The sequence below is a fragment of the Bos grunniens genome, chromosome 5, assembly GCF_055505025.1.
Source record: "Bos grunniens cultivar Pamir isolate PY7600 chromosome 5, Bosgru_T2T1.0, whole genome shotgun sequence".
NCBI classification, from domain to species: Eukaryota; Metazoa; Chordata; class Mammalia; order Artiodactyla; family Bovidae; genus Bos; species Bos grunniens.
The window spans coordinates 37,174,696-37,190,688 of NC_141169.1; the positions used below are offsets into that span (position 1 = coordinate 37,174,696).

General features: G+C 37.3%; 1 protein-coding gene across 14 annotated transcripts in view; it reads right to left on the bottom strand.

The window, feature by feature from the left end:
• TMEM117 (transmembrane protein 117) overlaps positions 1-15,993 on the bottom strand; it is a 675,006-nt gene that overhangs the window by 502,440 nt on the left and 156,573 nt on the right. The window lies entirely within an intron of this gene.

Here is a 15,993-nt window from a genome sequence, read left to right on the forward strand (position 1 = left end):
CCCAATAGCTAACATTTCAATGAAATGAAAATTCTAAAGCCCCCAATAGCTAACATTTCAATGAAATGAAAATTCTAAAGCCCCCAATAGCTAACATTTCAATGACTGTATGATTCAGTGAATTTGAAGGACAAACACCTGCTAGTTAACAGAAAAATACCTGAGCTTGTAAGACTCTCCATTAGTAAGAAAAATTACCACTAATCTCAAACACACTTATAGTCACCATTTTCTCCTCTGTTTACTATTTCTGATTTTTTTTGTCAGTGCTTCTTATACGAGTGGATGAAAGAAAATATCTTACTGTACCAGTATACATAAGGATACTTACATCACACATATTTCTTTGGAAATCCTCTCAAAGTGTAATAGAGAGAAAGAGATATTTTATCAGTATTAAATTCCTCTTAGGTACATTTTAATTTCCTAAAGCACTGGGCATGTAATAATATGCTAATTTTCATAGACAATGCAGCATTTTAGAGTGGAATTAGGAATATATTTTGAGGAAAGACTGGAAATTTCTCAAGTCAGGAAACTATGCCTTTATTGCTTTTCTGCTATTAACTTGCTCTGGGATTTTAAGCAAGTCCCTTAAGCCTCTCTCAGCTTCATTTGTACTTCATTTGTAAAATAAAGACTAATGCTTAACCACTACCTCACCAGGATATACTGAAAAAATAATCTCATACAGACAGGCAAGATACTTTGAGATTTTTGAATCAGAGATCCAGCAGATTAAATTCTAACTAATTTAAATGAATTAAAGATGCATACAAATGAAATAATATACAGCATTATACAAAACTTTTACAGTGTGAGGTATAAAAACATTTAAATACAAGATCATTTTCTAAATGTTCTCACCTTTTAAATTAAAAGCACTCATCTAAATTTCATCTTCTAAAACTCCAGAAGATAGTGAAATAGCTCATGATAGTATTTTAAAAGGAAATAAGGAGTTACCTTGAAGTCATTTTTGGATGATAAAATGGTTTACAATCTAATTTCTGAAACTGCACAGGAAAAGACCTCACATTTGCTTGACCCTCAATACCTACATTTGTCTACCTATGTCATGTGGGTTTAAAGTGGGCAAAGGGTTAACAGCTGCCAGGAAAGCTAGAGCTGTAGACTGAGGGGGTGATGATCCATTGCTCTAACACCCTTCATTCCAAGAATTGCCTTTAAGAGGCTGTTTTGTGTTTTTGTTTTTAATTATTTTTCTTACAATTAACATCTCCTTAGGCAGATCAGCTTCTACATTAGGAAATATTGGCCTTGATTTATATACTAGGTTAAATCTTACCAGAGGGCATGTTTCTCATTTTGGAGATACAGCCTAAAATGCTATCTGAGAGCAAGTATATAATATAGTCATTATCTCATTCAAACATATTGCCTTTAAGGTATTCAGATATAATACAGAAATAAAAATCTCTTTCTTTGGGAGTCAGGAAATGCTACTAATGGTGAAGATAAAAGAGATTTTAATATCTAAGCTCATAAATGTAGGTAAATCATTCCATGTTGACTTTTAAGAATAAAATCTGAGGTAGAAATCAAAATATTATAATAATTGTTATTATTATTAATACTACTAGAGAAATAGAGGAACACATTCTATGGAGCTGGCATTTGCTAAAAAGAGTTTGACATTTTAGAAGACTTAAGCAGCTAAGTGCAGAATCCCCTAACAGAGAGAACAATTGTCCAGAAAATACATATATTCAAATTAAAGGAGGTCATCAATCTGACTGGAATCTTATAAGTGAGAGCTGAAATCTCCAATACCCAAATGTTAAGCTACATTCACATATTATCAACCAGGTTTTGAAAAAGGATAGACAAACCAGCCATGGGTAGAATAAACTGTAAAATAATGAATAAAATTACAGTTAAATAAAATACAGCAGTAGAGAGATTCTAGACCTTACACTTTTGAACCCAAAACTAAATTTCAAGTACAAATGAGTTATTAGGAAAGCATAACTGCAAAACTGCCACCGGCCCAATTCCAATTCCAGTAAGGTCTGAATCAGGGCAGTGACTGGAAAGCAATGAATAAAACAATCATATCCCCAAGAATAACAAATTCTGAAAACCCACCCCAGAAATATGAAAATAAAGTTGGCATGAATAAATTGTGCCATCTGTAATTCTATTTTCAAAATATTTTATAAGGACCAAATAATGAAAAATTGGATGTAACATTTGCTATCTTATTAGCACTTGCAAAAGGGTCAGTAAACACCCACACTGTTGGAAAACGATACTTTCCACTGAGCATCTTTGCTTAGACAGGGTATTTGAATCCTCTTGAAAACATCACCCTCACATAGTTACTACCTATCAAGTGACATTGCTTTTGAGGTGATATCTATTTCCCATGCCCAACTTAGAAATTCAATGAAAAAAAAGTTGCCTATAAGGAAAAAAAGGAATGCTTTTTCATTTATGTATCACACTTAACAAACACTAAAATACATACAACAGTTTCGAAAAATGCCAGTTATGATTCTGAGCAACTTCTAATTGACCTCCCAACCTATGTCCCATGTAATTCCACTGGTAGCTATTGTTAAATATTTAGTGTAGTGCTTTATAGAATTTCTAAAGGCATTATAATGTATCATACTTCCTCATATCTTAAGGTTTTCAGTCAAATCTACAGCAGTTTAGCAATAGCTTTCCTAAAAACAACAAATTAAACACTAATATATTAGTGTAGTATAATTATAAATTATGACACTGACAAGTTTCAGTCATTAAAACTTGAAAAATATATGACATATATGGAATTTATATATGCTAAATCTTGTAACTCACACTCTTTTATCTTGTGAAAAGTAATTCTAAACCAAGGGTTAAACAACACAAGCATATAAACCTATATCTCACTTTTGCAAATGCTGTCAGGCATCTTCTATATTTTTTAATCAACAAGTGAGTCTTATGTGCCCTACTCTGTGGGTACACCACAGAGTATCTTATTTTATCCATTTATAAGAAGATATTTAACTGAAACTTTTTCTATTACATTTCAAGAGTTCATGTTTTCCAAAGCACTAATACCTTTCCTAAGACTAAGATGCTAAAGAAGTTTTAATGGAAAAGGAGTATATTATTTTAGTTGTTACAAAATTAGAATATGGTACAGTATCCTGAGAGATTGAAATTGGTGGTTTTTTATGATTAACTGCAGGTATTAAATACAGTTGAAAACAAGATTCCACCTCATTTTCAAACACTCATGTGTTTTCCTGCCAAATATAGAAATGAACTTTAATTTTCAACTTTCTGGAGGAAGCCAAGAAAGACGTAACTTGTGCATATGACAGTACTCAGAAATGGCTAACACTGAGTCATCAGAGAATGTAGGCTGATAAATGAACTCATTTTGCTTTCAAAAAATAATATGTATACTCACCCTAACTTTACAAAAGAAGAAATGCATGTAGCCAATGTTATGTACGCTAAGTCACTTCAGTCGTGTCTGAGATCTGCAACCCAATGGACTGTAGCCGGCCAGAGTCCTCTGTCCATGGAATTCTCCAGGCAAGAATACTGGAGTGGGTTGTCATTTCCTTCTCCAGAGGATCTTCCCCACCCAGGGATTGAATCAGGTTCTTTACCACTAGCGCCACTTGTCACTAAGTGTATTAAAAGTTCTAACTCATTAGTACCTAAAGTAAAACAAATTAAAATGAGATTCAATTTTTGTCCATTGGATTATTATTCTTTAAACTGACCTGAGCACACAAGACTCCCAAGAAACTAATTAAAAACTGTAAGCTGGTTCATCCTACCCTCAACCACCACCAAACACTAATTCAGCAACAATTTTCAGAAAAATTACTTTTGTGAGAAATTCAGAAACTATTTGAAAGGCCCCTATACATCAGAGAATGCAAACCCAGACTTAATGAAGCCAGCTGGGAGATTCTGGATAATCTCTTGTCAGAGTTCTGTCCCTGGTACAGTGCCATATGTTCAGGAAGAGACTCCTAACCCCCAGCTTCACTCAAGAAGGAAAAGGGATTTTTTTCATTTGTCCAGCAGGGCCTTTCCAGAAAAATGATTTCTATCTTGACTGTCAGACTTTGATGTGTTCAGCACAAACTAGCCACCAGGGGAAAACGGAGATGGTGTTTTGGGCTGGTCAACACCATAGATCTTGTCCCTGCTGAGCACAAATGAGTGGATAAAAAAAAAATTCTATCTTTGTTTCCCCCTGGGGAGGGAACTCAACATTCAGAAAACGAAGATCATGGCATCTGTCCCATCACTTCATGGGAAATAGATGGGGAAACAGTGGAAACAGTGTCAGACTTTATTTTGGGGGGCTCTAAAATCACTGCAGATGGTGATTGCAGCCATGAAATTAAAAGACGCTTACTCCTTGGAAGGAAAGTTATGACCAACCTAGATAGCATATTGAAAAGCAGAGACAGTACTTTGCCAACAAAGGTCCGTCTAGCCAAGGCTATGGTTTTTCCAGTGGTCATGTATGGATGTGAGAGTTGGACTGTGAAGAAAGCTGAGGGCCGAAGAATTGATGCTTTTGAACTGTGGTGTTGGAGAAGGCTCTTGAGAGTCCCTTGGACTGCAAGGAGATCCAACCAGTCCATTCTGAAGGAGATCAGCCCTGAGATTTCTTTGGAAGGACTGATGCTAAAGCTGAAACTCCAGTACTTTGGCCACCTCATGCGAAGAGTTGACTCATTGGAAAAGACTCTGATGCTGGGAGGGATTGGGGGCAGGAGGAGAAGGGGACGACAGAGGATGAGATGGCTGGATGGCATCACTGACTCGATGGACATGAGTCTAAGTGAACTCTGGGAGTTGGTGATGGACAGGGAGGCCTGGCGTGCTGTGATTCATGGGGTCGCAAAGAGTCAGACACGACTGAGCAACTGAACTGAACTGAACTGGGGAGGGAAAGTGTTGATCCCTGTGTCCAGTGATGCAACTTCTTTGGGACCACCCAAAGAACTATCATCTGTCTTGCCAATCTTGGAGCTCCAATGAGCTCTGACATTCCAGCAGCCCAGGGGAGAATGAAGGTGACACCTTGGATTGATAGATACCACAGATCCTCCTCTTTGTTCAGCATATCATGAGCAGATGAAAAATCCTAACTCTTAGATTCCCCCCTGGGAGAGAAAGTTGATCCACATCCAGGGCCCTAACTTTTTAAGGGATACCTAAATAATTAGCATCTGTCTTACCAGTTTTGAAGCTCTGACAGGTCAAGCACAGTCTAGCACAGTTTGGGGGAGAATAGAGACAGCAGTTTGCACTGGTAGGTTCTATAGCTCCTCCCCCCACATTCCCTAGTTTACCACAGGACAAGGGGGCTAAAACAAAAGCTGCCTACTTCAACCTCATGAAGGAAACAGTTCATAGAGTCCTCCAGAATCCCTGGCAAGGGTGCTTGATGGGGTCTTTTTCTGTACAAGCCTGCTCTGTGAAGACTGAGATAGGTGTCTGGTTTGTCCACTGCATAGACAACCAACACACAGGGTCAAAAAATAATAATAATAATGAGGAATCAGACAAAGATATCACAAGCAAAGGAATAAGACACAACTTCAGAATCTGACCATAAAAAAACTTGTATGGTTTATCTTACAGATAATTCAAAATGATTGTCATAGAGAGGTCAAGAGAACAAAGCACAGACAAAGGGAGAATTTTAACAAAGAGATGAAAAATATGTTTTAAAATAACCGAACAGAAATCATAGAGCTGGAAGGATGCACTAATTGAAATAAAAAATTTACCAGAAGGTCCAACAGCAGACTAAACAGAAGAAAGAATTCATAAACTCAAAGATGTATCACTGAAAATAATTAAGTCAAGGATAAAAAAAAATGAAAAAGAGTGAAGAAAGCTTAAGGGATCTATGGGACACCAACAAGTGAACTGTTATATTAGATTTTTAGAGTCCCAGAATGTGAAGAGAGAAAGGGAAACATACTCAAAGTAATAATGGCTGAACATATGCCAACTTTAGGAATAAAAAAGAAATCCACACTAAGATATTATAATCAACTTGTCAAAAGTTAAAACACAAAGATTAAATAAATTAAAAAAAAAAAAACACAAAGAGACAATTTTGAAAGCAGCAACAGGAAAGTGACTTTGTCACATACAAGGCAACCACCATAATACTGTAGGTGCATTTTTCAGCAGAAACATTGCATGTCAGTAGTGGTATGATATATTCAAACTGCTGAAAGAAAAACTGCCATCAAGGAATGTAAAAAATAAAAATCACGATTGTCTCAACAGATGAGGAAAAGCATCTAACAAAATTAATGATAAAAATCTTTCAGGGGTGGGGGGGAGTGGAGCAGATAGTGAAGCCCATAACACTATGTAAGGAGAAAAAAGACTAATATTATTTTATTTTATTTTTTGGCCATGCTGCATGGCATGTGGGATCTTAGTTCCCCAACCGGGGAACTAAAGGGAGAGAACCTTCACTCCCTGTAGTGGAAGCAGAGTCTTAACCACTGGACCACCAGGTAAGTCCCAGAAAAAGGCTGATTTTAAAATAAAATAAAACTTATGGAAGTGAAAAACACAATCTGAAATTTAAAATTGATAGGTTAAAGAGTAGAAGTTTGGTTCAAAGTTTTGAGAGGTAATTAGTAACCTAGAAAGCATCTGTGGACAATTTACAGTACATCATAGAAAGTCACAAAGATAGAAAAATAAGATTTTCTTATTTTTAAAATGAAATAATTAAGAGGTAAAGAAAATATGATAAAATGGTATAATATATGTCTTATTGAAAGTCAAGAAAGCATATTACAGAAATGAGAGAGAGACAATATATACTGGGATAATAGTTGAGAATTTTCCAAAAATCACAAATATGTTAATTCCATTATTTGGGAATTGCAAAAAATTCTAAACAAGATAAATGAAAATAAATCCACATTTAGATATATTATAGTGAAATGCAGAAAACTTCAAACACAAACAGATTATAAAAACCATGAAGGACACAGAACAATTATTATCTAAAAAAGAATAAAAATTACACAGATATTAGTAACAATAGATATAATAGGACAACAGAATATCTTCAAAGTGCCAAAGGAAAATAACAGTCATTTCTAATTCCATATCTAGCTACATCTTCATTCAAGAAAAGAAGGCAAAATTTTTATAAAAAAATGTATTTATAACAAAAAGTTTATTTCAATTACTTCTAAGTACATTAATTGCAGGTGATTTTTGTTTCTTCCTTATACTTTTTGTGTTTTAAAAAATTTCTACAGTGAGCTAATGTTGCTTTTAACATCTAATATTTTAACATTAACAATTACCATTAAACAGAAGCAGCCAAGATGGCAGAGTAGAAGGACCCTAGAGGCCACCTCCTCTCACAAGCAACTAACTGCAGAATCATTAATGTAAAAGACTGAAGCTTACCAAAAAATATCTTCTACAACTAAAAACATAAAGAAGGAACTACAAGATGGGGAACACATGTATACCTGTGGCGGATTCATTTTGATATTTGGCAAAACTAATACAATTATGTAAAGTTTAAAAATAAAATAAAATTAAAAAAAAAAAAAAGAAAGAAAGTGGATATGAGATACAATTAAATCCCACACACCCTGGGTAGGAGACCCACAAACTGGAGAATGATTATATTACAGAGGTTGTCACACAGGAGTGAGAGCTCTGAACACCATATTAGGTTCCCCAGCCCAGGAGTCCAGTACCAAGAAGAGGATTCCCCCAGAGCATTTGGCTTTGAAGGCCAATGGGTCTTGATTGCAGGAGTTCCACACAATGGGGTGGGGGTGGGGGGCGGGGAATAGAGACTTCTCTTTAATAGGGTTAGAGAAATTTCACATGCATCAGGACCACCCCCAGCAAAAAAGCAGTAATTTAATAGGAGCTTGGGCTTCCCTGGTGGCTCAGACGGTAAAGCATCTGCCCGCAGCGCGGGAGACAAGGGTTCGATCCCTGGGTCGGGAAGATCCCCTGGAGAAGGAAATGGCAACCCACTCCAGTACTCTTGCCTAGAAAATTCCATGGATGGAGGAGCCTGGTGGGCTACAGTCCATGCGGTCGCAAAGAGCTGGACACGACTGAGCGACTTCACTTGGACCAGACCTACCTGCTAGTCTTAGAGGGTCTCTTGGGGACGCAGAGCAAGGGGCTGTGGAGGCAGCTATGATTCACTCTGGGGATAGAGATGCTGGTGGTGAACATATCAGGGAGTATTCATCTGCATGAGCTTTCCTAGAGGCTGACATCTTGGCACTAAGACCTGGCCACATTCAATAGCCTATAACCTCCTTTGCTTGGATGCCTCAGGCTAAACAACAAACTGGGTGGGGACACAGCCCTACTCATCAGCAGACAGCCTAAAGACTTTCTGAGTCCACAGCTACTTCTAGACAGAATGCTACCCACCAAAGGGCCAAGACCCAGCCTCACCCACCAGAGGGTAGACCCCAGAAGCAAGAAAACCAGAGTCCTATAGCCTACAGACCATATCCACAAACAAAGGCCAGATGGTTCCTTGCAACCAGGTTGTCCTTGGGTTACGAGAAGGGGCTGCATTGCTAGGATGTAAAGGATATCACCTAGTGAGGGCCACTTTTCAAAGGTCAAGAAATGTAACTCATCTACCACATATGTAAAAATACAAACAGCAATTCACAGAAAATGAGGCAACAGAGGAATATGCTTCAGAGGAAAGAGTAAGATAAAGCCCCATAAGAATAACTAAATGACATACAGATAGGCAATCTACCCAAGAAACAGTTCAGACTAATGATCATGAAGATGGTCAAAGCCTCAGGAGGAGAACAAATACACAGGGTGAGAAATTAGAAGTTTTTAACAAAGAATTAGAAAATATAAAAGACAGCCAAACAGAAGTGAAGAATATGATAACGGAAATGAAAAATATACTAGATGGAATCAATAGTAGGCTAAATGAGGCAGAAGAGCAGATCAGTGAGCTGGAAGACAGAATAGTGGAAGTCACTATTGCTTAACAGAAAAAAGAAAAAAATAATGAAAAGAAATGAGGACAGTATAAGAGATCTCTGGGACAATATCAGATATGCTAATACTCACATTATAGGGATCCTGCTGCTGCTGCTGCTAAGTCATTTCAGTCGTGTCCGACTCTGTGCGACCCCATAGACGGCAGCCCAACAGGCTCCACCGTCCCTGGGATTCTCCAGGCAAGAACACTGAAGTGGGTTGCCATTTCCTTCTCTAGTGCATGAAAGTGAAAAGTGAAAGTGAAGTTGCTCAGTCGTATCTGACTCTTAGCGACCCCATGGACTGCAGCCTACCAGGCTCCTCCATCCATGGGATTTTCCAGGCAAGAGTACTGGAGTGGGGTACCATTGCCTTCTCCGATAGGGATCCTAGGAGAAGAGAAAGAAAAACGAGCACCTAACCGTGTAATGCAAATATTTACTGACATAAATGGAAAACTTGATAATAACACAATAGTAGCAGGGGACTTCAATACCTACCTAAATCAATGGACAGATCATTCAGACAGAAAATCAAAAATAAAAAATTAAGCTTAAATAACACATAGGTCAACTTATTAGATACATACAGAATATTACAACCAAAAGCAGAATAAACATTCTTTTCAAGGGCACATGAAACATTCCCCAGGATGAATATTATTTGTTGTTGTTGTTCAGTCACTAAGTCATTGTCTGACTAATTACGACCCCCATGAACTGCAGCATGTTAGGCTTCCCTGTCCTTCACTATCTTTCTGAGTTTGCTCAAACTCATGTCCATTGATTCAGTGATGCCAACCATCTCACCCCTCTGTTGCTCCTTTCTCCTCCTGCCTTAAGATTTAAGAACTTAAGACTGAAATTATATCAAGCAGCTTTCCAACCACTATGCTATGAAACTTGAAATCGACTACAAGAAAAAATGGCAAAAAAATATAGAAATGTGGAATATAAACAATATAATAGCAAACAAACTATGGATCACTGAAGAAATAAAAGAGAAAGCTAAAAAAATACCAGGGGGCAAATGAAAATAAAAACACAATTCCAAAATCTATGGGATACAGCAAAGGCTGTTCTAAAAGGAATGTTTAAAGACATAAAAACCTACCTCAGGACACAAGAAAAATCTCAAATAAACAATCTAAGCTTACATCAAACAGAGCTAGAAAAAGAAGAACAAACAAAACTCAAAGTTAGTAGAAAGAAGAAAAAAGTAATGATCAGAACAGAAATACATGAAGACTAAAAACAGTAGAAATGATCAATGAAACTAAGAGCTGGTTCTTTGAATATAAACAAAACTGACAAACTTTTAGCCAGACTCATTAAAAAAGGTCCCCAAAATAAAATCAGAAATGAAAGATAAGTTACAACTGACACCACACAAATACAAAGGATCATAAGAGATTACTATGAACAATTATATGCCAACAAAATGGATAAACTGGAAGAAATGGATAAATTCTGAAAAGCATACAATCTTCTAAGACTGAATCAGGAAGAAATAGAAAATGTGAACAGACTAATTACTAATAAGTTGAATCAGTGTTCAAAAACTCTCAAGAAACCCAGAACCACACAGATTCACAGATGCCATCTACGAAACATTTAAATAAGAGTTAAAAATCATCCTTCTCAGATTAGAAAAAACTCATGAGGAAGAAATGCATTCAAACTCATCCTAAAAGTTCAGTGTCAGTCTGATAACAAAACCAAAGACATCACCTAAAAAAGAAGAAAAAGTAAAAAGAAAGAAAGAAAATTACAGGCCAATATTACTGAATAACAGAGATGCAAAAATCTTCAACAAAACATTAATATTAGCAAGGCAAATTCAACAATACATTAAAAGGCTCATGTGGGATTTATGATCAAGTGGGATCACTTCTCATGATCAAGTGGGATTTATCCCAGATGCAAGGATGGTTCAATATCTGCCAATCAATCAATGTGATATGCCATACTAACAAAATGAAGAATAAAAAGCATCTTTCCTCTCAGCAGATGCAGAAATACCTTTTGAAAAAAATTAAACATATATTTATATGACCAACCTAGATAGCATATTCAAAAGCAGAAACATTACTTTGCCAACAAAGGTCCATCTAGTCAAGGCTATGGTTTTTCCTGTGGTCATGTATGGATGTGAGAGTTGGACTGTGAAGAAAGCTGAGCACCGAAGAATTGATGCTATTGAACTGTGGTGTTGGAGAAGACTCTTGAGAGTCCCTTGGACTGCAAGGAGATCCAACCAGTCCATTCTGAAGGAGATCAACCCTGGGATTTCTTTGGAAGGAATGATGCTAAAGCTGAAACTCCAGTACTTTGGCCACCTCATGCAAAGAGTTGACTCCTTGGAAAAGACTCTGATGCTGGGAGGGATTGGGGGCAGGAGGAGAAGGGGACGACAGAGGATGAGATGGCTGGATGGCATCACTGACTCAATGGACGTGAGTCTGAGTGAACTCCGGGAGTCAGTGATGGACAGGGAGGCCTGGCATGCTGCAATTCATGGGGTCGCAAAGAGTCAGATACGACTGAGCGACTGAACTGAACTGAACTGAACTGATACTAAAAACTGTCTACAAATGGGTAAATAGGGAGCATAGCTCAACATAATAAATGTTATTTACACAAACTTAAGGCTAAAATAACACTCAACAGTGAAAAGCTGAAAGTGTTTCCTCTAACATAAGAAATAAGACAAGGATGCCCTCTCTTGCCACTTTTATTCAACATAGTATTGAAAGCCCTATCCACAACAATCAGACAAGAAAAGGTATCAAAATCGGAAAGGAAGGAGTAAAACAGTCACTACTTGTAGATGGCATGATACTATACATAGAAAATCCTAAAGATGCCTCCAAAAGACTACTAGATTCATTAATGAATTAAGGAAAGTTGCAGGATAAAAATGTGCAGAAATCCATTGCATTTCCACCTACTAGTAACAATCTATCAGAAAGAGAAATTAACAAAACAATTTACAATTGCATCAAAAGAATAAAATATCTAGGAATACAAGTAATCCACAAAGTGAAAGACCTGTACTCTGAAAATTATCAGATAATGATGACAGGAAATGAAGACAACACAAATAAATGGAAATAGTCCATGCTCATGGTTTTGAAGAATTAACACTGTTAAAATGGCCAGCTAACCAAGGAAGATTCACTGTAGTCCTATCGAAATACCAATGGCAACTGGCACAGAACTAGAATGAATAATTCAAAAATGTGTATACAACAACAAAAAAGCCTGAATAGAAAAGGCAGTCTTGAAAAAGAAGAACAAAGCTAGAAGGATCACACTCTGATTTCAAACTATAGTGCAAAGCTTTAGTAGTGAAAACAACACGGTACTGGCACAAAAGCAGTCACAAAGATCAGTGCAACAGAATAAAGAACCCACAAGTAAATCCACATTCATAGGGTCACTAAACTACAGCAAAGAAGGTGAGAATATACAGTGGGGAGAAAGACAGCCTCTTCAGTAAATGGTGCTGGGAAAACTGTAAAGGTACATGCAACAGACTTCCCTGGTGGCACAGTGGATAAGAATCTGTTAGCCAATTGATGGGACACAGGTTCGATCTCTGGTCCAGAAGGACTTCACACGCCACAGAGTAACTAAGCTCCGGCAGCACACCTATGGAGCCCACGCACTACAGCCTGCACTCTACCACTACTGAGCCAGCTGCTGCAACTACTGTAGCCTACGCGGCTAGAGGCTGTGCTCCACAGCAAAAGAAGTCACTGCAATGAGAAGCCCACACGCTGCAACAAACAGTAGCAGGGCTGCTCACTGCACCTAGAGAAAGCCCATGCCCAGCAACAAAGACCCCACACAGCTTAAAATAAAAGTAATAACAAGTAAATAAATTTTTAAAATGGACTAAAGACTTAAAGGTAAGACCTAAAGCCATATAACTCCTAGAAGAAACCATAGGCATACTGGAGTAAGTTCTTTGATATCAATCTCAGTAATAGTTTTGGGTGATCTGTCTCCTCAGGCAAGGGAAACAAATGCAAAAATAAATAGGACTATATCAAGTTAAAAACCTTTTGCATGAGAAGATATCTGCAAGATGTGTATGCTGAGAGGTTAATATCTAAAATATATTAATACAAAGAACACACAAAACCCCATATCAAAGAGGTAATCTGACTTAAAAATGGGCAGAGGACCTGAATAGACATTTCTTCAATAAAAAAAACATATAGATGGTCACCAGACATGTGAAAAAATGCTTAATTTCACTAATTATCAGGGATATGCAAATAAAAATAATAATGATATATCACCTCACACCTATCAGAATGGCTATCATCAAAAGGCAACAAATAACAATAGCTGGCAAGGATGTGGAGAAAAGGGAAACCTTGTGCACTGTTATTGGGAATGTAAATTGGTATAACCACAGTGAAAAATCATAGAGTTTCCTCAAAAAATTAAAAATAGAGGTGCCATAGGATCCAGCAATTCCATGTCTGGGTATTAACACAAAGAAAACAAAGACAGTAATTTGAAAAGATAAATTCATCACTGTTGCCTGTAGCATTATTAACAACAGCCAAGATATAGAAACAACCTTTAATGTTCATTAATAGAAGAATGGATAAAGGAAATGTGATGTGTACATATATGTATATACATACACACAATGGAGTATTATTTAGGCATTAAAAAGAAATCTTACCATTTGCGTTTATGGTTATATGGATGCATATAGGGTATTATGCTAAGTGAAATAAGTCACACAAAGAAGCACAAATTACCGTGTTTCACTTTTATGGGCAAGCTAAAAAATAAAACAAATGTAAAAACAAAACAAACTCATAGATAGGGTGAACTAACTGGTAGTCATCAGAGCAGAGGGAGTTTGGGGATTGGGCGAAATAGGTAAAGGGGAATAAGAGGTACAGTTATGAAATAAATAAGCCACAGGGATGTAATACAGGACATAAGGAATATAGTTAACACTTTAATAACAGATGTGTAGGTGGTGACCACACTTATTGTGGGGATTATATCATAGTATATTCAAATGTCAAATCACTGTTGTAAATCTGAAACTAGCATACTATTGTACATCCACTATATATCAGATAAAAAAATATTAAATGGATTAATAGAAAACTGAATCATTTATGTTTAAATGATGGACAGTCAAGGGGGTTTTTGTATTCAGTTGTTTACTGTTTGGTATAACTTTGCAAACAGTAAAGGTACTTATAACAAAAGCACAATTTTACAAAGTAGAAAAAGAGCCTAAATATATAAGTATTCATTCAAAGGCTCTTACTCTTTTCTGATGAAATCTGTTATCCCAAAATGACAATTGAAGACAAGTGGGAGAGTGAGTTGCAATTCAAGTATAATGGGTTTATAACATTGTATAACAAAATATTATTAAACTAACAAATTATGAAAATGAAAGTCACTTGGTCATTTCCAACTCTTTGCGACACTATGGACTATACAGTCCATGGAATTCTCCAGGCCAGAATACTGGAGTGGGTAGCCATTCCCTTCTCCAGGGGTCTTTCCAACCCAGGGATTGAACCCAGGTCTCCCTCACTGCAGGTGGATTCTTTACCAGCTGAGCCACCAGGGAAGCCCAAACGAACAAATTATAGAAGCTTCAATTTGGAGTGGCCACACTGGATCTCTTCTAATGGTTTGTTCTCCTGGCATGTGCTCAAGTCGCTCAGTTGTGTCTGACTCTTTCACAACCCTATGTTATGGGCTGTAGCCTACCAGGCTCCTCTGTCCATGGGATTTTCCAGGCAAGAATATTGGAGCAGGTTGCCATTTCCTCCTCCAGGGGATCTTCATCACTTAACAGGAATCCACGACTCCTGTGTTTCATGCAGTGGCAGGCAGATTCTTTACCACTGAGCCACCTGCAGAGCCCTCTTCCAGCATAAACTGTTGTTTGTGTAGCTGCTTCAGTCATGTCTGACTCTTGCAACCCCAGGCACTGCAACCCACCAGCTCCCCTGTCTATGGAATTCTCCAGGCAAGAATACTGGAGTGGGTTGCCATTTCCTTCTCCAGGGTCCAGTATGGATGAGCCTATTTTATCAGTAGTTCAAAGTGTGGCCCAAGGAGCCAAAACAGGAGTCCTGCTGGGGTTCTATACTCAGTTAATCTTGCTTTGTTTGGGAAATTACCTTGTTTTAATCACCTTCATTTTCAGTTTCTATCATTTGTTTGCTAAAAGCATTTTTTTTTAATTGACGTACCTGGCACTAATTACAAGCTGCCAATGCAAGAGACATAAGAGACATGGGTTCGATCCCAGGGTCAGCAAGATCCCTTGGAACAGGGCATGGCAACCCACTCCAGTATTATTGCCCAGAGAACCTAATGGACAGAGGCGTGTCGACGGCTATGGTCCATAGGGTCACAAAGAGTCAGACACAACTGAAGCAACTTAGCACACACGTAGCTCAGCTCTTTGCGATATGCCACATTTTAGAAAAGTATCACCTTTTTTGTCTGACTATTGCTTTCACATGAATATAAAGATCTGACCTTGTAATTTTCAATATTTCATTGCAATTTTACTAGCATTTGGGCTCTGGAAGAATCCTGCTGTTTTCCTTGCAATAAAATGACTTTAAAATAACTTTCCAGCCCACACTTTACTTGGAGAGCACAGAAGATGATGGCTCTAAAAAATCTCTAATCAATCTCTAAAGCACTCTTGAGAATTTCAAGTTACTGTTTGAATTCTTTGCATGCAGAGATTTGTAGGAATTTATGAACATTTTCTATTGTTTTCTATTAAATGATTTCCAATTTATTAATTTGCAATTTTTACTCATATTGGGTAAGTATGAAAAAAATAATCTCAAAGGGAGAAGCTTCAAATAAACTCATCGAGCAGAAACTTATTTCAGTTCAAGAAACTTCTAATAGAAATGCTCTTATTCTGTTGATATTTCCTTAA